Source organism: Sturnus vulgaris, chromosome 1 (assembly GCF_052056855.1).
Source record: "Sturnus vulgaris isolate bStuVul1 chromosome 1, bStuVul1.hap1, whole genome shotgun sequence".
Lineage (NCBI taxonomy): Eukaryota > Metazoa > Chordata > Aves > Passeriformes > Sturnidae > Sturnus > Sturnus vulgaris.
In genome coordinates, this window is record NC_142243.1 from 130178520 (window position 1) to 130201903 (window position 23384).

Genomic DNA, 23384 nt, shown 5'->3' on the forward strand with positions numbered 1-23384 from the left:
AACAGAAACCACACTGACTAGATTTGCATGCCTTTGCTCAGGTGAAATCAGCTTGCATTGGAGTCTATTAATGTCAGAAAGATTTGGTTTCAGCCTCATCTTTTATTACTGCATTATTGTTAAGGAAGTTGGATTATTACACGTCACTTCTACATTTCTACAGAAGTTTTTAAACTATCTTGCAACATTCAGGGATTATAGTTTAACAAAAGACTTTCATAAAATGTTAGACAAATCAAAGACAAACAGAAATGCAAACAGATGGTATTGTACAGTAATTTTATGGGCTACAAAAGCCATTAATTTGCAATTTTACTGGTTTACTGCCTATTGAGGTCTACAAGAGTTCTCCAGAAGTATAAATGAAGCAAAACTACTACTTAGACTTTGCAATTAAAGGCCAGCAGAGCTCCCTGCCACTCCTGTTTGTGCAGTCACAGCAGAGAAACAATTACTGAAAAGGTAAGATACAACTCCAGCCACTGGATACATTCTAGTCTATTAAAACCCAGATATTGCAATAGTCTGTCCTAAAATCCATGTTTATGACATGTACATTGTTCAAGCATGCCAGACAAGATCTACTAAAATCTGAGGATAAACCCATTAAATTCTGGAGTCTGTTTTATAGAGATCTATTCTGAATCCAAATTCTCCAAAACTCTCCTTACTTTGTAACGAGTAAAGGAAAAAAATGTCAGAAATATATAAGGACATGCAGTTAAAATATTTCTCTAGTATCACAAATCACTATCTCAGGAATGTTGTGTCTAGAAGGTACTCTTATATCTATTTTTACAAAAATCTTCATGCAGACCCTCTTGCAATATTCCAATTTCAGTTGATTTGTTGTCGCAAGTTTAGTGTCTAATTAAACCTTACCTGAGGTTAACTTTTCTAAAGGGATAGCGAAGGGGTTAATAAACACTCTTTATTTCACCCTGCTAAGAGCAAAGCTCTAAGGTTACAAGGACACTAGACCTGCATTAATTCCTGCTAGCCTTCAGCACTGTATGATAGAGTCTGTATTGGACGGTAATCTTTTCTGGCCAAAACAAAGAAGACAACAAACAAACAAACAAACAAACAAAGGTATTTATCTGCAAAATTGAGACAATTGTATTTGCACTTTCTCAGATATAAGTATACAAGTATAACTCCATAACTTGAATGTTTCCAGCAAGTTTTCAATGCACGGCTTTTAACCTTTAAGTATTTAATACTTAAATATTTATCTGGGACCGGAATGTAAGGGGGCTGTTCTATAAAGACAGGCTGGGAACATTGGCATTGTCCAGCCTGGAGAACAAAAGGCTCTTGGGAGACCTTATAGCACCTTCCAGTCCCTAAGGAGGCCTACAAGTAAACCAGAGAGGGACTTTTTACCATGTAGATGTAGAGATAGGACAATGGGGAATGGCTTTAAGCTGAAGAATGGTAGGTTGAGACTAGATATTAGGAAGAAATTCTTTACTGTGAGGGTGCTGAGGCACTGGAACAAGTTGCCCACAGAAGTTGTGGATGTCCCATCCCTGGAAGTGTCCAAGGCCCGGTTGGATGGGACATATTGGAAGAGTTCCGAGTAAAACTTGGTCTAGTGGAAGATGTCCCTGCTCATGGCAGGGAGGGTGGGGAACTGGATGAACTTGAAGGTCCTTTTCAATCGAAACTATTCTATGATTCTATGTTTCCATTACCTACTACTCTAAAAGTAGTCAGAAATATTAAAAAGTCTTGAGGTTTTATAAGACATTTAAAACCAAACTTGCAGCACTAACAAACTTGTGACATTTTGCATTCATTAGGATATCAAATGTCTTTTAAGATGGAAGAATAGTGGAATGTCACGGTTCCCCAGAGTGTGACAAATGTGTGACAAAATTTTTTTTGAAACAGGAAGGAGGCAGGCCAGAGAAGCCCATAACTGGTGCACAGAGTATTAAATAACTACACACTTTTAATACTTCATAAGGCAAGAAAGAAGTACTTAGAATTTTTATACATATACTAAGAAATAATGCTCATACTTTCCATGAAGCATCAGAATCAGATTACTGATATTAGTAACAAGCAAAGTTTTATAGAAGAGAAATTAATATCTTCTGCAAAGACTAGAGCTAGAATGTTGCCATTTACAATGTTGTCTTCACACACCCTTTGCAGCTAGGAATATAGTGCTACATCCCTTTCAATTAGATTGCTTTACACCAGAAGAACTATCAGTCAGAAAAGCAAGATGAAGCTTAGTACCATACTCTGGAAGTGCTACCAAAATACTGCAAAAGTGGCTCCTTGTAGCAAGCAAGTTCCTAATTTTGGACAATCTCAGAAGTAAAGAGACACTCTAGTTTTATTTAAATGTATGCTTTAATTGTTGTAGAGAAAACAGTATATGCTGAATTCTTTAAATCAGATGGTATAATTTGGTTAATTTGTATTTAGCAACTATGTTGCTAACCGCATACAGCTAGTCTTACTGCCCATCCAGATTTTGTGAGTGTAGAGCCCACATATTCTGTTACATTTGCTGTGTGCAGAAGCTCAAACCATCAGTTTCCAGTCACTTGTACTAGTATCACCAGTCAAGAGAAGACCAGTATTTTTTATTCTAGGATAATCTAAGAGACTTTTAAAGTCGAGCTGTAAATACTGTTTCCTTTCCAAACTGTTTGGAAACTTTGTTTTCCTATAGATTTTCTAGGGAGAATGCATAGGTTGGAAAGTAGTACTTTTGAGAACATTCCTTGTATTTCATGAAGGAATTTACATGCTCAAATCCGATTGCTGGCCCCCATGTTGTTTTTAAGAATAATGAAATACCAGACGTTGCTGAAAGTTGCTTCAGGGTCTCATACTGTAAGCTTTTGTTCCTTTCAATTAACAGTGGTGCTGGACTTTCTGGGACAACCACTCAAAGGCCTTATTTATGCCCGAAAGTTCACGCTGTCACTGCCTCCACAGCGTAATGTTGTACGGTACGGAGACAAAGCTTCATTAGTCTTCAATGTAAGACACAACTTCAGCTCCACATATTTGTGCATATAACTACTTTTGGGTTTGTAAATCCGCAGGGGAGGCCCGTGGCTCCTGCCAGGGGGAAGCCGGCCCCTCGCCCATGCCGGGCTGTCGGAGGTGCCGCTGGGGCGGGCGGTGTCTCGCCCTGCAGTGGGGCAGCTCCGCGGAGCTGCCTCTGCCTCTGCCCTGCCTGCATCCGTGCGCCCGGCAGCGGGAAACGCTGCGTTAGCCCAGCATGGAGAAGAGGCTCGGCAGTGGAGGACGGGGACCAGCCAGGGGGATCGCGGGCCGGGCTCCTGTCACGGCGGCGGCGGCGGAGAGGCTCCCGGCGGGGCGCAGGAGCCCGCCCTGCCTGCACGGCCCGGGAGGGAGGGCGGGAGGCGGGTGCAGGAGACACCCCCGCCTTTATCGCTCTCACCGCACCGGGGTGCGCCGGCTTGAGGCGCCGCAGCGGAGCCTTGTCGGGGGACAGCGGCTCGCAGCAGCGCTCCTTATCCTGCCCCAGCAGGCTCTGTCCCGCGGACGGTGCCCCGGGGCTGCAGCCCGGCCCCGCCTCCCCCGAGGTCGAGTCCGTGCTGTCGGCTCTTCTCCCCGCCGCGGCGCCCGACTTGGTTCAGCCCGGGGCAGGCGCTAGGAATAAGCCCTGTCCCCTTTGAAGAGCCTCGGTTCAGGCTCGCCTCCTCCCTCCCACCGCCGCTGCGCACTGCTCGGTCCCCACTGGGCCCTCCCGCCGGGGCGGCTCCAGCGGCTCCGGCTCTAGCTCCACAAGTTCCTACTGCCCGTGCCCCGGGAGCGCGCACGAGGCTGGCCCGGCCGTCGGGGGCGGCCGTCGGGAGCAGCGGGAGCGGCGGCGGGAGCAGCGCCGGGAGGGGCGGGAGGAGGGCTGTTGTGCGGGAGCCGCCGATGCCGCTGTGAGATGGCATCATTCTGCGCGGCGGCGGCGGCGGAGCGCGGCGCGGAGGGGTGAGGAGCCGCCGCGGCGGCGAGGAAGCGAAGAAGAAGAGAAAGGTGGGAGGAAGGAGAAGGGAGGCGGCAGCAGCTGTGAGGCTGCGAGCCACGGTAAGTGCACAAAACAGGCTGTGCCGCAGCCGCTTCGGTTTGCGGTCTGGCCCGGCAGAACCACAGCTGCCGTCCTCGCTCCTCGCCGCCGCTCGGCCGTGGGCAGCCAGGGGGGTGGGCGCCGGACGGGTGCGATCTGCCCCTGTCACCGAGGGGCGGGGAGGAGGGGAATGGGCGTGGGGGCTAAAATGGCGAAGGGAGCCGTGGTGAGGTCTCGGTCTCTCCTTTCCGGCACTTCCACTCGTCGCACCTCTTGGGCTCTGCTGGCGGGGGGCGGCGGCTGTTGCTTCTCCCCTCCGGATGCCCCTCATGGTGTTCGTGGAATTGCTGCTTCCCTGCCGTTGTCCACTCTGGCTCGCGTCTGGGCTGGACTGAGGGCCTGTGGGCCCGCACCTGGCGAGGGGAGGGAGGGTCGGGGCTGTGCTGAGCCTGTGTCGCTATGGGGCGGGGGGAGAGGGAGGGGGATTGTCCCCGGTGTCCGATGTCAGGCGAATAACCTTGTTTATTCCTGTCTACGGCCTTTGCGAGGGTGACTGAGGGCTGAGTCGTGACCTGTGTCAACGCTGAGTGGATTGCGAGAGGCTTTAGTGGCTAGGAGTCAGAGGCAGCTCCACGGCCGGCCCTGGCTTGTTCCTGTGCGGGGTGAAAGCAGAGGAGAAGGATATTGTTACGTTTGTCTTCACCTTCCTTTGGTGACGCCGGGGAGGGAGGAGGTGAGGATCCGTGTCCCCTCCCCGGTGCGCTGCTGTCGCCCCTCACGGTGCCGGGGCGCACGGCGGGGAGTTCTCGGTCAGCGCTCAGGTTATTGGTGTCTGCTCCTCTCTCGGGTCCCCGTCATGGGTGTTTGGCTGAGCAGACTCTGTGAACTGAAGACCTCGAAAGACCTGTTTGTGTCGCTTATCTTTGTTGTTGCGAAATGTTACAACTCAGTGTGTTTGTTTACTTGATTTTATTTGTAGTTGTCTTATTTTTGGAACGATACCAATTCTCATCCCTGTTTAACTAGGATGATCTAGCTCTGCTTCCAGATCTATAAATGTTTAAACTGTACATCAAAGAGAGAAAAGGACTTAACACCATCTAATCATTTTAATGGGAGCTCTTCGATGTTTGAGTGAAAGTGTAAAAAGAGGTATTCATATTTCAGTTTCATTTTCACAGAGAAGCTGCGTCTTCTAAAAAGTAATCAGAATGCTGTGCATTGGAAAAAACTCAGGTTATATAGTTTAATAATAATGGTTTACTAGGGGATGCAATCACTGTAGGTGGCTGGGTTATATATGGTCATACATGTGAAAGACAGCATGATCTTCATAGTAATAAATCCACTCTTAGAATTGGTATACTGTTTAGTCTGCAATATAGAAACAAAGCTGTAATAATGCTTTATTAACTTGGACTGGTTGTATATTTAAAAAAAATTCTATGCTGCCTTATCTGAGTCCATGTTGGTCAAGGTATAAACTGAATAACTATTTCTGGTCGATTTAAATACCAAAAAAGATTAAAGAAATTCACTTAGAGAAAAAAAACTTCTTGAAAAAAATTTTACAGCTGCAAAAGCATGATTTACTTGGATTCATGACAAAGATGTTTTCAAATGGGGAAACTGGAAATACTTTTGGTTGATGCTGCTTGTGAACTTTGTCACCTCTTCAATGTGTATTTTGAGCTATATTTTAAAGGTCTAGTCCTGTAAGTGCTTCTAGCTTGAGCACTTTAGTACCATATGTAGACTTTCCCCAGCGATACTGTAGAATAATTCCCTTAAATACACAATCATACTTGAAAGCTTGAGAGCTTTGGGACTGATTTATTCTCTTGGTATGGGATACTTTGTCACCAAAAGAATATGGATTATTTTTGCTTGCAAAATTGTTTATATTTATTGCTAAATATCACTGAAAAGAACACTGTAGGTCAGCCAGTATGTTTTTGTTAAAGGGTTTTCAATAAAGTTTAAATAATCACTTGCCTACAAGTGCTTCTTGAATCACAGGAATACTGATGGAGTTCAGAGCCAAACCCTTTTCATGAGTCAGTAGAACCCTTGGAAGAAGGACAAATGTTTGCTAGTTTTATTGCTCTTCCTCTTCTTTTTTATCTTTCAGTATAAAGTTGGAAATTGGGATAAGTTGGAATTTCTACCCATTTTCCTGTTCTTTCTCATGAAAGAATGTCTGTGGGGAAAGAGATTTCATCTGGGTTTTGGACAGGAAGAATCAGGAGTAAGGATCTACAACAGGGCGTTGGTATCGCATTTTGTTTCTTCGTGCTTCCTATGCCATTTAAAACATTAGACTTGAAAACTAAGGTGCCATAATCAAAACATCATGACCTAAGCCATGTCTGTTAATTGGAAATGGCTTATTTTATGCACTTTAAGCAAATACTCATTGTTAGCTTATAAAAACCCTGCAACTTAAATCCCCCGCAAAAACCCTCAAGTTCATTTTAGAATTGAGATAATGAAGTGTGAAGGCTAGGTGAGGCAATGGATGTAGTGATAAACAAAAATAAGTGCTTGCTGCAAGCTGTCTTCAGGTGATTCTTTTAAGTTACTTTTAGCTATGTTAAAAAGACTGAAACTACTGATAAAAATGTTCTGTCTTTTAAACAAGCCTTGTACTGCATTTGTCCGATTCTGCACAGTGTAACATTCACCCGAATTAGAAAAAAAAAGAAGAAAAAACCCTTCTGCCTCTGCCAGAAAATCAGTTGTATAGTGACTCAAAATCAGAAGAGCTGCTCCAGTGTGCCTGCAATCAAGTATGTAAACTGGGGCAGGATTCCCCAGTTTCTACAGTAGTGTCATATTAGCAAAAATCCTGTTATTTTTCCTGTCCTTGCGAAACTTGTAAACCAGAGCTGCTGAACTCTTCCTTTGAATTCTGAGTTATGCAATGCATAGTGACACTCTTCTTTATTCTTAGGTCTGTGTCCCAATGCAGATAGTAGGAGTTGGTTACATCCAGGTCCTCCTTTTAAAGTTTGTTGCCATTGCATCAGTAGGCCACTCTCTGTGTTCATTCAGATTTACTGTAGTATGCTGGAGTTCTCCTGTGGTTATGTAATAAAGTGTCCATAGGTAAGGATCATTGGAAATACTGGAGGTCTCACCTTTGTTTTCTTGAAGAAAAATAATATAGCTGGAAGGAGAAACCTCCTCTTCTGGACACTCCCAACTCTTGCTGATAAGAAGAGGCATTCCAAAGGCTTGTAAAAAAGAACAAGTCTTAGAGTGGTGTACACTCTTTCCCTGCCCTGTCCCTCTCCCCTGTAGAACACTGACATGGCATAGTTTTTGCTAAAATTTTCTATGATATTTTTAAGAGACAGTAAGAGGGAGTTTTTGTTTTTAATTGCTTTTTGTAAGTGAAAAGCTCTAATTAATGCTGCTTAGGATATGCATTTACTGTGTTTGAGGACCTGCTAGTTTAATCAGAAGTGTATTTAAGTTTAGCTCTGTTTTGCAATTGTAGTGTTGCTTTACAGAGAAACACTGGAGATTCCAGGGAAGCGATCAGCTGTCAGAGTGGATGTCAGAATTGTTTACAGGGGAGAGTGCTAGGTTTGGTTTGTTTCTTTTTTTTTTTTGGTTTTTTTTTTTTTTTTTTTTTTTTTTTTTTTTTTTTTTTTTTAAGTTCTTAGCATTACATGGAAAGTATGCCAGGAAATCCTTTAGGTTTCTGTTACATATAGGTCTTACTAATTATTGCATATATAGTAAGAAGCAATTAATCATTGCAGGTTTACCTCACTGTACTTCTGTAGTTCTGCAGCAGCCTATGTATGGCAGAGAAGCAATTGTGTTTTAATTCCTTTTCCCCTCAGTTAGTGTTGAGGATTGTGTAAATTGTTAATCTAATGTGCAGTTTGATAATTCAGTACTATCAAAACAATCGCTTTTAAAATCATGTTAAAAGAGAGTATGGCTTTGGATTTAACTTATAAATTCTACTGATTTTGAAGAGTCAACTGAAATTTACTGAGCTGCTTATGTTACTTTATAATAATTTTTGACTAAAATAAAGTAATGAATAAAATTGGAGTGAAGCATGTGTTTAATAAAGCAGATTACATTCTTCGGTTTTTATTAATCATCACTTTTCATTGGAATATGTTAGATATGCTTATGTTCTGCTTTAAGTGGCTAGCATGTGAGCATACTTACATGTAACCAGTTCAAAACCTAACTTTTTTCCAAATAAAATTATCTGTTACATGGTAGGACACTCTTGATTTGTCTTATGTGTAAATGGCATGGAGAATGCAAATGCATATTAGTAACTGACCACTCAAGTAGTTCAAACAGCATAGAATTACTCCTGTCTACTTTGATTCCATTAGGATTTTAGGCTTATTTTGCAGGAAACTGTCTTGAAGATAGAAGAAAGCAATTTAAAAACTGATGAGAAGAGGAAGTCAGATTCTAAAGATAAGCAGAAAAATAATTCTGATTTATGCATTTAAGTATCTTCACCTTGCAGCCTGAAGTGGGCAGAGGAGAGCTCTCATCTGTGCTTCTGTGAGCATAGATGGCAGTAAACAGGATACTCTGCACACATTTCTCATTACTGGGGTTTTTAACCCAAGTCTTTTGCTATAAGCTCTAAATGGAGCAGGAGATTAGCACAAGAATCTTTTGAAAAAGAGAAACTAAAAACTTCTATCTGTTCCTCATATAGGTGGGTGAAAAATATAAGAGAACTTTGGATTGTATATGCATTTCAAGGTAGCCAACAGTGTCTTAGTATAAATCAAATCAAATGAGTCGTCGTTTTAGAATGGGCTAAAGTAAACAGGAAAGATAAAGTTGATAATCTGTAAAATTGCACAATATGCTTTGGTATTAGAACTGAAAAAATAATACGTGTCTAGTTTTGAAATAGAGTGCTGCTGTAGTTCTTGAAAAATTCAGAAATACTTTTTTTGTATGTTGTTTGTAAGGATGAAGTAAAACTGCTGAACAGTTCATAATACCTTAGTCTTGAAAACTGACCTTGTTTTTACGAACTGGTATACCAAAATTACATACACAATCCTCTCTTGAATTTCCTGGCATCTATGATGTTTGTAAATATAACAATTAAAATGCAGAATAAAATACTAAAGGAAAGCTCAATAGAAGATGAAGAGTAATAGGATTGGTCAACTTCCCTTTTTCCCTCAGGTTAGAAGTGTGGAAGCTGCTTATTCTAAAATTTCACTTCCCTTTTTTCCTACATTCTTGGCACAATTTATTTTCCACTTCCAGCTATCTTTGTACAGTGTAATCTTTTTAAAAAATGGTCAGTTTTCTTACTTGGTATCTGAAAAGATTTTGGGCTTAAAAAAAAAAGGAAAAAAAAGATGTATTTTGACTTCAAGATGCCAGTTACAAGGACAGGAAAATTTCTGTTAGTATTGAAAATCTGGTGGAAGACTGATACCTGTGTGTCAATCCAAAATAACATAAATCCCTGGCTGAATGTCTTGTAAGAGATTGCTGACAGAATGTTTTCATGGGATAGTGAATTAAACTGCATTGTTAAGGGAATAGCTATGGGAAAGAAAACTATTTGGAATCTTAGTTCATAAAATGATAAACAGTCTTCTGATAATGAACTGACAAAATCTTTAGGTAGTGAAATTATTTATTGAGTAATGAAAGTTGAACCCTTGGAAATAACAGTGGGTAGTGTACTATTTTGTGATAGGTATATTTTTTTGTGTTAACATAGGAAATGTAATGTGTGTTGGAAAGAGTAGCTACAACTATTCCTCAAAATGAGGTATAATGAAGTATTTGGTAACAAGAACCAAACATAGTTAAGAATTGTTTTATGGAAATGTCCCATCAGGAATGGAGTAAAAAACTAAATGCTGGAATGTATTCAGAATGTAACATATATGAACTTATATGCTATTTTTATATTACTTACATAAGCATATTTATTACTATTCTATGGTAAATGGTTTTGGGAATCTTCTAAACCTTTTACAAATGAACTGTTGGGTTTCTTAGTTGTTTGCCCTCAGTCTTTGATCAGGAAAATATAACTGATTGAGGAGAAAAACATCAGAGGAGTACAGCTTCTGTGCAAATAAAATGAAAAATATTGTTAATTTTTAGCATTAAAGAAAAGTGAAGAGGCCTTTAGCAGAGGCCCACAGAACCCTAAATATTAAATATATTAAATGTAAATGTAACTTTCAGCCTAAGCTTTTAATCCTGTGTCATACAACTAAACAAAGAGATGTTTGAGCACATTTTGAAAAGTTGAGGAGGGTAGTCTATCAAGAAGTAATTCATACACCATTCAGTTGAGATTGACTGATGTATGATTCAAAATAAGGAATAATTATGCAAACAAGGAGAAATCCATTGCTAAGAAATAGGGATTTTAATAAAAAAGATCATACAGATTATACTTTAGTGCATAAACTAAATGCATTTTAAAATACTTTCTAAGAGCAAGTTAATCAAGACTGCCCACTGTAGCCCTTTTTTGGTTATAGTTGTTTATGTTTTGGTTTTTTTTGAATGTAACTGTCAGGGACAGCCTACTTTCAGAGTTGGTTGCTGTTCTTGTCTGTTTTGTGTAAATCTTGCATGCTGGTTGCTTCAGTTTCAAAGTTTTAAAGGCCATGAGAAATCAAAATTGTTTAAATAAATCCATATTTTATTTACTTTAGGTTTATTTTCCTGCATATTTGAACATCTTGTGTTTCAATCCCTCCCTGATAACAGATGGGAACTAAGAACATTTTTCCAGATGTTTAGTGACACTCCACAGCTTAAAAACGGGTGTTTTTAAAGGTTGATATAGAAGATATAGGAATAAACTAAAGAACAAAACAGACAACGTCGTCATGCCACTGTTTATGTGCACAGTGCATTCCTAGCTTGAATGAATGCTTTGTGTATTTTTTCAACTTTTCCATGTTCTGCCCTGTCTTGAAAGCTGTATAGTACAACTGAAGAAGGCACAAAAAAGGACAGTGAGAGGAGGAGAGATTCATATGGAAGACTTAGAGAATGACTAAGGGTTTTTAATAGTCTTCAGGCTGAGGGCCTGCGTGTTGACCATATCATGCTAGTGGTGTGTTTTGTGGGTAAAGGATGTTGGAGATGCTTTTCTGTTACTTGCCTTTCCTCTAATATCTACCCTCACAAGTCCCTCGAAAATCAACCTGAATTAGGGAATAACTTTGACATCCTTCAGTGGGAAGCTGATCTTCCTGTGCACTTTTTGTAGCACCTGGTTTCAAGGCAGTGTTGCTCTCAAGAATAGGCTGTTAATAATTTTAATAACATAGTCTTTTGCTTTTCACTAGAAAAGATACTGACCTTTGTGAAGGTGTGTTTTCTTTGACTGTTGCTTTTGTAATGATGTGTTAAACTTAATATGCAAGGTATTATTGTGGTCTAGTATTGGCTCTAGAGAAGTCAAACTTTGGGCTGTTCTGGTGTTTTATTAATTTTCATGTTCTCAACTTGTGGGGTTTTTTTTTAGTTAAATTTTGGAATCAGATTAACTCAGACAAAAATTGGATTGGAAAATAATTAGCAAAAACAGGCAACTCTTTGTTTTAAGAAGTGAGAATTACTCATTAGCTTAGAGCCTTGGTGAAGATCAGGTTGAATTCTCTAGCACTGTAGAGGCTGAAGGGCTATTTTTGAAAAAGTTAGGGACAATACTTGGCTGAATGCTTTCAGGTAGCAATAGGTAAGATCAGAGGTAAGATTAGTGCAGTCTGTGACTGTAAGTAGGACAGACATGTTTTAGTGTTTTAACACTGCTGAGATTGACAGCTGGAAAGAGCCTTGCATAGCACTTTTAAAAAATCAAATATTCAGAGAAAAGAGAGTGAGAACATGCAGTGAATTCTACTTATACCTCTTTGAGCTATTTTTTTAGATAAAGTTACTGGTGAGAGGTGGATCACATCAAATGTCTTACTGACAAAAATTGTGCAAAACCCTTTCTGCCACTTTCTCATAACACTGAGTAGGCTTCTCTTCCCCTCTTTGAATTCTTGTTTTTTATGACTTACCAAAACAATGGAGAGGCTGGGAAACTATTTTGTGGAGCAGTAATAATATATTCCCCATTATTGGTATTCCTTAGTCACCTTTTTTCATATCCCATTAAAAAATAGTGGGGGGGATGTAACAGTAAGAGCAACACTCTCGGTTAACATCTTTAAAGTTGTTTCATGTTTGTTAATTTTGCTGTGGCTGCAGTAGAGATGTGTTTACACCAGTCAAAGCTATTATAACTAATAAGGTGGTGCTGACAGGCACAAATTCCTGTGAGTGGATTTTATAAGCTATCTGGGCACTCTTGGTATGTGCTCAGGCTCTCTGCCTGTTTGGAAGCTCATGCTTCCATTTTCCATGTAGTTAAAATAGGTTACCTATATAGTTTAATATGGAAGTGCCTGTATGTAATAGGGGGTAAAATTTTCTGTTTCCAGTGTAGGTACACTAAAATCTGCCTGTATTTTAGCAATCAATCTTAATATATTGCTTTACATTGCTCTTGATGCAAGTGTGATGAGCAATAATTTATACCAAGCATTAGGATTATCCATAACAGAAGATAGCCCAGACAGGCTTGTGTAGCTAGCATATTACATGTTCTGGCAGATATGAGAACTATTCAGCCAAATACTAGAATTTAGGAGAAAACATTCTTCCCTGATTTCTTGACATGTGTGTTGGCCTTTAATTACCATTGTTCTATTCAAGCAACCTGGAAGTTGTTTACTCTGTTTGTTTCACTCTGTATGTGTTTTTATCACACAGAGGAGGCATTGTGGAATTTTTCATTACTTGACATTGCAGCAGGACCTATAAACGTCATTGTGATTAAGATTCGCAAGCAATGCGTACTGTAAATATTTTGCTGAAAGTTGCTCTGTAGCACTGGAACTAGGTTCCATACAGACTTTTCTTACAATTCTTTGCTTCATGTGCTGTTCTAGACCTTTCTTACTTGTAGTAAAAAAGGCACTGTGCAGTGCTGCAGCTCAGACTGATTCAGAGCTTTCTATGGTGTTTGTGTAGATTTTGAGTCGGGCAGCGTAGAGAGCTTGAGCTCACGCTGCAGCCCTTTGCTCAGCAAGCACGTGAAATTGTCTCTTTTGCTATTGAACTTTGTGAAACTCATGGGAACTTATTGTTTCCAAGATATTACTTCTCAGTTTAAGTGAACCTGGTGGTGAACAGATTCACTTGAAGAGATGGAGATGAAAGGAAAAGGGGGAAGAGACAGGTGGTCAGTATGAGTCACGCATGTGATGTTTGCTTGGGAAAACGAGGCTAAAAAGGTCCAAGTATAAAGCAGAACAGAACAGGCAGATGTGTGCAGTGGAACTGATACCTTTAGAGGCTACCTAGAACAGAGGCTAGACAGTGTTAAAGGATTAAAAGGCATTCAGAGGATACACTTTGGGCAGCACAAGAGCCCGACTGTGACTACACCCAAGACGGACGACAGGTCACACGTTTTCACACTTTTATAAGTTTTGGTCCATTTATATTGGGGTTAATTGTCCAATTATAGCTTCAGGTCATGAAGTCCCATCCTCCCAGATTACTCTCCTCAACTTGCTGCTGTTTACACTTTTTGGGCCTGTAGCTGCAATGGTGTCCTTGGTTCTCAGGCTGGAAAAGGATTGTTTTGTCTAACTAAACTGTGAAGAGAACTTGCTAACACTTTATATGAAGTTCAGAGTTACTAAAGCAGTACAGAATCTGGAAAATATGAAAGCTAAAACTTAAGGCATCAGAATCATAGTCATTCGTCTGGACCTCTTGCTAAACACTCGGAAATACAGTTTTCTGTGAACTTCTGTAATGGTACTATATTTTTTTCTTAGACCCTTATATGAGGCTGGTAACATGTTAGAGATAATGCACAGATCAATTCTTCAGCATCTGTACCAATGGTCAGTACTTGAAAGAATGCAGAAAATATTGTTTGTATAAAGCTTGCTCTCCATATCGATAGGAATAGATGATTTGGCTTCTGAGATGGAGGAGTGGAAAATGCATATAGTTTGGCTTAAGAAAGATAAATACAGTAATATTTATATCAGACCCAGTGTGAAGAATGTTAGAATTTTTCCAAAGGAGACGTAGAGAGCATGACTTACGAGGAGCAGCTCAGGGTACTATGTTTGTTCAGCTTAGAGAAGATGAAACGTAGAGGTGACGTCATTGCTGTCTGCAGCTTCCTTATGATGGGGAACAGATAAGGAGGTGCTGATCTTCTGGTGTCCAGTGATAGGAGGTGAGGGAATTGCTTAAAACTGTTTTGGTTTGGTTGGTTAATAAGAAATTCTCTGCTGAATCATGGAATGGTGTATGTTGGAAAGGATCTCAAAAGTGGGGTCAAGCACTGGAACAAGCTCCCCAGGGAAGTGGTCATGGTGCCAAGCTGTCAGATTGCAAGAATAAAATAGAGTACAATATTTCAATTGGCAGGGACCTGCAATGATAATCTAGTCCACCTGCCTGAGCAGTTCAAGGCTGCAGCAAGGTAAAGGGTTGTTAAGGGTATTGTCTGAATGTCTCTCGTACCCTGACAGGCCTGGGGCATAGACCACCTCTCTAAGAAACCTGTTACAGGGTTTGACCACCTTCTCAGTGAAGAAATACTTTCTGATGTCAGATCTGAGCTTTCCCTGACTCAATGTTGAACCATTCCTACCTGTCCTGTTGCTAAATAACCTGGAGAGGAGATTAGTGCCTCCCTCCCCAGTTTCCAATCGGCAGACGTGCTACTGGTGCATTCAACGCCAGTATCCAGATCATTGATATAAATATTGAACAGGACTGGCCCTGGAACTGAGCCTTGAGGACTACCACTGGGACAGGCCACCAGTCAGATGTGGTCTCATTTAGTACAACCCTTTAAGTTCTGCCCTTTAGACAATCCTTCACTGAGCATATCATGAACCTGCTCACCCCATAGCTGGGCAACTTGTCGGGAAGGTTGTTGTGAGGAGCAGCATCAAAAGTCTTTCTAAAATCCAGAACTATATCTGCCACCTTCCCTTCATCCACAAGGTTAGTGGCCTTATACTAGAAGGATATAAAATTAAACAGGATCATTTCATGATCATAGCTGCCAAGTCAAGCTATTTACAAATAGCAAGTCTGGAAGGGCATCTTTTCCAGCTGGCTCACAGAGTACCTTTGACAAGAAGTTACCTCCTATAGACTTCAAGAATTTCCAAGATTTCCACATCACAGTGGTATGGTGCTCCTGGTTGATATTAATTAAAATCTTTTATAAAGGCAAGGGCTACAAATTCAGGGCTTCCCCCTAAATTGCCTAGAGAATAATTCATCAATGATTATATCCTATCTGGAGTATCACTTGTAGGCACCTACTGCAACAACTCCTTTTTTTCCATTCCCCTAATCCTCTCTCAGGGGCTCTCAATCACATAATCACTAACTGTAAGGGCTGTGCAATCAAACCCTCCCTCACATACAGAGCAATTACCTTACCATGTTACCTGCTCTGCCTGTTGCTCCTGAACAGCCTGTAGCCCTCCATCCCAGTGCTCCAGCCATGGGACTCATTCCACCAAGTGTTACAAACACCAATAATATCATAGCCCTGGGAGCTGACCAATCCATCCTGTTCAGGAAGCATTCAGACTGTGCTCTTAGATACATTGTTTAACTTTTATGTTTCACAGTGTGGAGTCAGGAGTTGGATGGGTGATCCTCAGGGGTTTCTTCCATCTCAGGATGTCCTATGTTTTAAGAAGAGTTACAGTTTGCTTTCCAGTTCAGGTCTCTGTTGGTCTGCTGCAGGGTTGGCAACTTGGAACTTAGTAACAAAATATTTATGATGTATCAGGGACGTTGAAGTATCTCCGGAGAAGGGTTGGTTTACTGTGCGGGAGAACTAATGTCTTATTGGCAAGGCCTTACTAACCTGGGAGGAGGAGAGTGCTGAAGCTAAAATTCTGCTTCTGTGAAAACAGACCCTGAGGAAGCCACTACTGTATCTATACCCACCGGTGTGGGCTTGGCAAAAAGATGAGAAAGTAAATGCTCCTATATCCCCAACTATTCTGGCTGGTCTGAAGATTCACTCCCAAAAGTATCTTAATGAAAACAGAAAGTATTAGGATATTCTCATAGCTTCCTTCTTATTTGTTTTGCTGGAGTACTAATTAATAAATTTGGGTCCTTTTCCAGAACGTCTCAGCCTCAAGGAATTTTAATTTTTTTGAGGGAATACTTGTAAGCTGTTCTTAGATAAAGGAGTGAGGGAAAAGGCCAGTTGAAGATGGTTTTGATAGTACTTTTGAGTTTTAACAGGAGAAGCAAAACATTCTGCTGGCAGAAGATATCTGGGGGTCCTGGTGGACATGAGGTGGAACATGATGCAGCAATATGCCATGGGAGCAAAGGGGGTGACTGTCCTGGGCTGCATCAGACAAAGAATCTCCATCAGGTCGAGGGAGGTGGTCCTTCCCTTTTATTCAGCTCTGATGATGGGGCTGCATCTGGAGTGCTGTGCCCAGTATTGGCTCCTCAGTACAAAGGAGACATGGATGTGCTGGAGAGAGTTCAATTAAGGGCCATCAAGATGATTAAAGCACTGGAGCACCTCTACTTAAAAAACAAGATTCCAATATTCAGTATTAGCATAGAATATGTCCTACAGTTATAAATGTTTAGAACAATACATTTTACTGTCCTTTCAGGTTTTCCAGATCAATTTGTTTAGGTAATATTTATGTGCCTGGTGGAATAGTTATTTTTTTAACATACGTATTTTAAACTCATTAATACCGAAGGAACTGGAGAAGCTATTAGTAGGAAGTAAGTACTAAAGGAATTTGAAGGAATCTTATGATTTTGATAAGTAGCTATTCTGTTAAATAGTTTCAAGTTGCTAGCTTTGCCTTGTTATAAACTAACATATATTTCTATTTAAGATAGAGACCTACACTTCAGTCCATAAGTACTTGTCTGACTCAAGTTTAGTAGTAGGTACCACATAAAATAATCTGTTGTTCAACAAACGATGGTCTTTACTGCAATCCTGTCCTAGAAGTACTGTCACCGTGTGTTTCCACTGTATGAGAAGTAAAATCAGTGCTCTTAGCATTATTTTAAATGATCAGGGAAAAACTGATTTCCGTTTCTAATATTTTCTAAGCTATTAAACAATGACTTAAGCTACTATTTTTAATACTTTTACAAATGGTGCTTCATAGGTGAGGAGGCTGTTCAGTACTACTCACTGCATCTTGTGAATCTACTGGCTAATTATTAAACTTACTCTAAGCTTTATGGTTCTGAATACGTTTTGTACCATCTTTTGTGTTCAGTTTGAGCATAGAGCTATTGCTTGAATTGTTTTCATGGGGATTCTGAAAGTTAATAATTTTTCCTTCATTGAGCATACTGTCACATGAGTTAGTATTTATAATATTAGAGGTTCTTTGACTTCATGCATAATTTTAAGGCGTAGTTAGAAAACCTGATGGTAAGCATGCATGCTACTTCATTCCATTCTTAAATATTTTATATTTTGTAACACATGGCTTTCATGTGTATTTTTGTGTTGAATAATTAAAATATCTCCCAGAAAAATTTTAAATTATATAGGTATAAAATGCAAAGAAAAAATGTACATAGGACTGAAATTTAAAGGTAGCAAAAAACAAAACAACAAAAAAGTAAGGGGTTTAAAAACCAGGAAGTGTTTAAATTCATGCAGATAAAAAGGTATGGGAATTGACTGCTTTGGGCAAAAGCAGAATACCAGAAGACGTAGAACTTGGTTTAGTCTGTTAAAAAAAAACATTTCAGTGTCATATAAGTAGATCTATTAAGTTAAATTGAAAGAATCCAAGACTTTCAGGGTAAGGCATCCAGATTAGAAATCAAAGGTTAGAGCTGTTTGTGTAACTTGAACTTTGCTTTTCTCTCATATGTCTAGCAGGAGTCACACATTGAAGCACTATTTACTGGGCTTTGCCACTGAACCATTTGTTTCAGTGTATCTGTAAGAATGGCAAAAAACCCACCTGCTGCTTAATGGTGCTTCATTACTACATAGTTCTTGTTCAATTAATTTACTTAATTTCAATTAACTGAAGCATGTCAAGGCTTTTATTTGACATTGAAAAAAATCTCTTTAATGTTTTTGTAACTTCTAGTAATTTAAAATGAGACTTATTGCCTGTTTAACTATTACAATGTGTTCATTTACAGCTATATATACCCTTTTTAAAGCCCTTGTCAGCTAGAAACATGTGTAATGTGAAATAATTAAAACAATAGTATAGCTAGGCAATATTTTCCTTTTTTTAAAGTTTGTTCCTACGTTCAAACAATTTGTTTCCTTAAGAGTGAGTGTAACAGAGTGCATATGTAAAAGAGTTCTTCTAAGCTGAAACATATCAAGGTACCATTTTGCCAGCTTTATGAGTATTTTAAATTCTGGCATTCTGTTGAAAGGACTCAAACCAGCAAATATTTTCATTAAGTGTATAAGATGTCCATGAATGTAGCTTTTTACTGGAAGCTAATGTTCAGAGGAGTAAGGTTGTTTTTTCTTCCCACCCTTCCCCCATACACCAATTAATTGCTGATTAATTAAAGCTAATACCCTGGCCTAGATGATGTCTTGTCTGTATCCCTAGTCCATTGCAGCTAAACCAAGATTTGTATTGGGCTTCACTGTGTATTTCTGGTTACCATATATTTGTTCAGGAAAGAGAATGGAACTGTGGGCCTTCTGAATTGGCCTGCAACATCAAATCTTAAAGAGAAAGAGAACATCTGAAATGGAGGAGGAGAGGTGAAATTTTTGTGAAGAACAAATTAGTTTTGTCTTAGTGGTTCTGAGAAGGCTCTAGTGGTGCTTGTGGAAGACATCTCTTACTGATGAGTATTTCCATTGCTTCTTAAAGTGGCTTTTGGTTTGTGGTAAGGTTTGTGGCATTTGAGGAAAGAAACCTCTAAGTTCTCTATTTGTAAATATTACTATGTGTAAATGTTACTATGTGTAAATATTACAGTAATTTAAACTTCTGATCATCAAAGCTATCCATATAGGGAATGCCAAGTCTTTGGTTTTGTTTTTTTTGTTAGTGTTGCAGAGGACAAAAAGAACTGTAAAAATGACTCTACTATCCTGCTCAGTGCAAGAAAGGCCAACACATATTTGGGTGTACAGATGTTTCTCCAGCTCTGTTTCAGATCTGATTTCTGTTTGTGTGTATCAAATTACCGAGCTGAAAGTTTCCTGATGGCAGAGGGAGAAACCCTTCATCTTAAAAATGATATTAGAGTTACTGGTTCTCTGTGGAAGTAATACAATTTTGGTCCTTTTTTAAAAAAAAACACAGTTAATTAGACGTGTTCAATTAGCTGTGGCAAAATCATCACCATTTTTATTGTTGATAGTGAAATGGACTTTTCAATCAGAATTGTGTTGAATAAAAATTCTAAATTTTGAAAGTCTGAATGGAAAGAAATTGATTAAGAAAGTTACTTGCATCTGACATAAGAAAAGGCACTTTTAACTTTTTTATTCTTCTTATTTTACATCAAGAAACTTGCTTCTGGCCTATACTTGCTGATTTTCATCAGCATGGTAACTCCCTTCCCCCCACCCCAGCCTTCTTTCCTTGGTGGAAGAAGAGGGCCTGGAGGCAGGACTGCAAGTGTGGATGATTTCCTATGCCTCCCAACAACGTGGAACAACTGTCTTTTCCTGAAAGATGCTCACACAGGATTGCTTTCTCACCCTGTGTGGTCTACCATGGGCAGAGTTTCCCTAGAATCTCTCCTTCCCATACCTCACACTCAGAAGATCAGAACAGCTACAGTACAGAGATCCTGACCCCTACAGCCTCCTGAAATCACTGTTCTCTTCTCCAACTTTAGCATTAATTGACCATTTTTACATTAATGAATTAAAATGGAAGAAAAAAAATTGTTTTGGTGGAAGAAAAGAATCAGTGTTTTCTGTGATGGGATTTTCCTTATGTTATGCAGTGGTATCACAGGTAATTGGACCATACTGTCTTGGTACTTTTTTTTGTTTGTCTTATTTCTAGCTTGACTCTTGTGGTATATGAGTAAGGAAATGGTTTTCTCTCTTGTTGGATGTACTCTTTTATGTCTGAGTACCTTGGTTCTTCATGAAATATCTCCCCAATTACTGGTTCACAGCATCAGGCGATTTATAAATGTGTGTTTGCTGCTCCAGTGATACTTTCTAACTTTAAGCTTTACACGAAATACTTGCACCAGGTGCACTCATTACCAAATGAGTAATGCAATTTAAAATGTGCCTGCTTAAATTCTATGAATAAGTAATTATTCTACTAATGACTGAAAAGTAAATAAATGAAATACTTACTGGTTTTATTCTCTTTGATTTCTGATGTTTTAATAACATTTTGAGGTTTAGGGAGTATTGTTCACAGAAGCGTAAATTTTATAAATGTTCTTGTTAACAAGATTGACTTCCATAAAACTGTTGATTCACATGAATTAGAAAATGATCCTTTAATTCTTTTAATAGACTACTATTTTGTCCATTTCATGATTTTGCTTGGGTCTTACTTTGTCCTAATCGATCTGTAGTTATCCAAAATAATTTATACAAGTGAAGTAAGTAATATATCAGCTGTAGGAGTTAATGACTAGATTGTACTCTTCCAGTTGATGTAGCAGTTATTTATGATGAGGGTGATTTAGACAGAAGGATTGTGATCACTGTGGTCTTCATGGGGCCCTCCAGAGTCTATCTGTGAATTTTTGTTGTCCAGGAATTTTGGGGCTGGGGGTGGTATTTGTATGTGTTGATGAAACAGTTCTGAGAGTAAAGCTTCACATCCTTTAGATCATGAAGTTTAACCTAGAACTTGAATAAAGAGGTGTAGGACCTTCATATTGGGGGGTGTGTGGTGATTGTAGCCCTGTCAGAATTAATACCCTGATTTTTCAGGAAGCTTGTAGCTACAAAGATGGTGACTCTTACATTGCTGTATGTAACCTTCTTTTTAACATTATGTAAAGATAACCTCAAAGATTTTAACTCTTAAACAACATATTCAGGAGCCAAACTGGGCATTTTTTGAGAGACAAGAAAACGGGATTTAGGGGTGAGGAAAAAGAAGTTTGTCCATGATGCAAGAAAACAGTAAGTAGTGTCCCTATGACATAGTGTTCCCTTGTCCTTTAGTGGTAAGGGCTTGCATTATTTGAAATATGAGTTTTAAAATTGTTTAGTTAAAAAATCCTCATCTTTCAGTGTTTCTTCTCCATCTGTTTTTCTTTCTCATGGAGACTTTTTTGCAAATTAGATCAAGAAAATACAGGTATTTTGCTTTTGACATTACTCTGGATGTGAAAACTACTCAGTCCTCCTAATGAGTATTTTCGCTTCACTTTGTCTAATTGCCATCCCATGCATTTCTGCAGATCAGACAATGTGTTTAGTTGAAATTGTGTTTAATTTTGGCCATGCGGATATGATTTCTTCTGGCTCATCAAGATGAGAGGTTGCTAGTCCTTGAAACTTTCAGATTTTCAGTGTTGGAAAAATCTCTACTAGAACTTTCAGAAATCTTCCTCAGCTTACAAAAGGTTTTACTTCTTAAAAAAAAAAAAAGATCGTAGTCTCATCTTCATGTAAGTCTGTCAGTTCTTCTGTGACTTCTTAATTGTCCCTGCTTAGTTTCATTCAATATATGCGTGGTCTCTCTGCAGCAGCCTTGCTCCCCAGAAGCCCGAGATTTTTTTGGAAACATTTATCTTAACGCTATTTATTTCCAGTCTTTGTTAATTTTGGACTGCTCTTTCATGGTCTATTATCCCAGAAGAGCTTTTCATGTCTTTTTCTTGAGTATGGCAATCTGTACTAGTACCTTACAAAATGTCAATAATACTGTTTTTGTCAGCACTGCAAACAGTTCCTGTGATAGAGTTCTTGTCCAGTGTCTCACCTCACCTCTGCCCCCTGCCATGTCTGCATCAGTAATTTTCCTGTCAAAGGTTGAAGGGCCAAATTTTGGATTATGCTTCTCTTTTTCAATTGTGCAGCAGCATTTTTCATGTGTTCAACCAGCGTTTAGGGACTAAAAGGCATTTGAAGTTCTAGATAAAATTGCTCATCTTGTACAATCTAGTTTGGCTGACTTTTCTTCTTGAAGGCTTTGTTTATGTGGAGTAAAAACATGTTTGATTGGAAGTGAGTACAACCCAGTGTGCATCAGGCAGTGAAAACTCTCTTGTTTTTTTTTTAAATATTAACGTTAGAGTAGCTTTTTGGATCTTGAATGAAAATGCCAAACATTGTCATGTGAGCAGGCTGTCTCCTGAATGAACCAACCTGCATCTGGGCTGATTAGTCAATAACCTGTTAATTTAAAAATGTCTGTAACTGAGTTTGGACAGTTAGTGATGAAAATAACTGATGACTGAGGCCTTAAATAAATTTAATGTTTCCTTTCTCCTTAATTCCTAACCAGTTCTTGATTTCTAATGAGTTAAGAAAAGATGAGTGGGCTGCAGCTGTTAGAATCTTTGGAACTCATTAGAATCTTTGGAACATGATGAAAACAGTCAGTTCAACTAATTTACTCTGTTCAGTAAAGCTCTGTTCAATATAAACTATGACACAAAACTTTTTATATTGTTGGTAAAAACCTATGTTTATTTTTAAAAATTTAAATGCTTTTTTAAAACTTTCATATATTTTAGTGTGTTTTTCTAAAAAGTATTGACATGCATGTCAGTATTTTGTTTACAACATACTGGAAGTGTGGAACTGTAATCCTTGCTGTGTAAATGCACCTAAGTGTACCAAATTAAGAATATAAAGGCAAAAATATAAAATAGATTTCTGTTATGGAAGGATGTTAATTCAACAGGGTCAGAACAGAACATCAGGGGACTCTGTTATTGAGGGTTGCAGTCATGCAGTTACAGCCCCTTAGCCAACCCTAAGCCTAACTTTATTTCATCTCCATCAGCTGTTGAGATCTCCCTCAAAGTGCAGTAATTTCTCCCAGGCACTGTGGTGCATTTTTTCCTTCAAGAGGAAAGATACAAAGCTAAATGTAGTGAATTCTCGCTTCCCTGTTATCAGAAGATTGGCAAACATGTTTGCCAAATGCAGTTAGCAGCTTAGTAGCTAGCAGAACCAGAAGCTCAGGTTTGGGCAGGTGGTATTACTTGCACATAAATCAGCATGTGAAGTCTGAGGAGATGATACAATGAATGTCTACCTGAGGATTCTGACACAATTTTTTATTTATTTTTC

At 39.3% G+C, this 23384-nt stretch overlaps 1 protein-coding gene and 1 pseudogene across 3 annotated transcripts in view; one reads left to right on the forward strand and one right to left on the reverse strand.

Moving 5' to 3' along the window:
- Window positions 1-3645: 3645 nt before the first annotated feature.
- On the reverse strand, window positions 3646-15649 carry LOC148225524 (uncharacterized; annotated as a pseudogene).
- Window positions 3938-23384, forward strand: part of WWP1 (WW domain containing E3 ubiquitin protein ligase 1) — a 57792-nt gene continuing 38345 nt past the window's right edge. For 2 of the 3 annotated variants that reach the window (XM_014870746.2, XM_014870747.2), the window contains exon 1: window positions 3938-4074. The gene's annotated coding sequence lies outside the window, so the exon portion shown is untranslated. Of the gene's footprint in view, window positions 4075-4640; window positions 4788-23384 lie in introns of those variants that run through there. The other variant, XM_088176905.1, reaches the window with a different exon arrangement.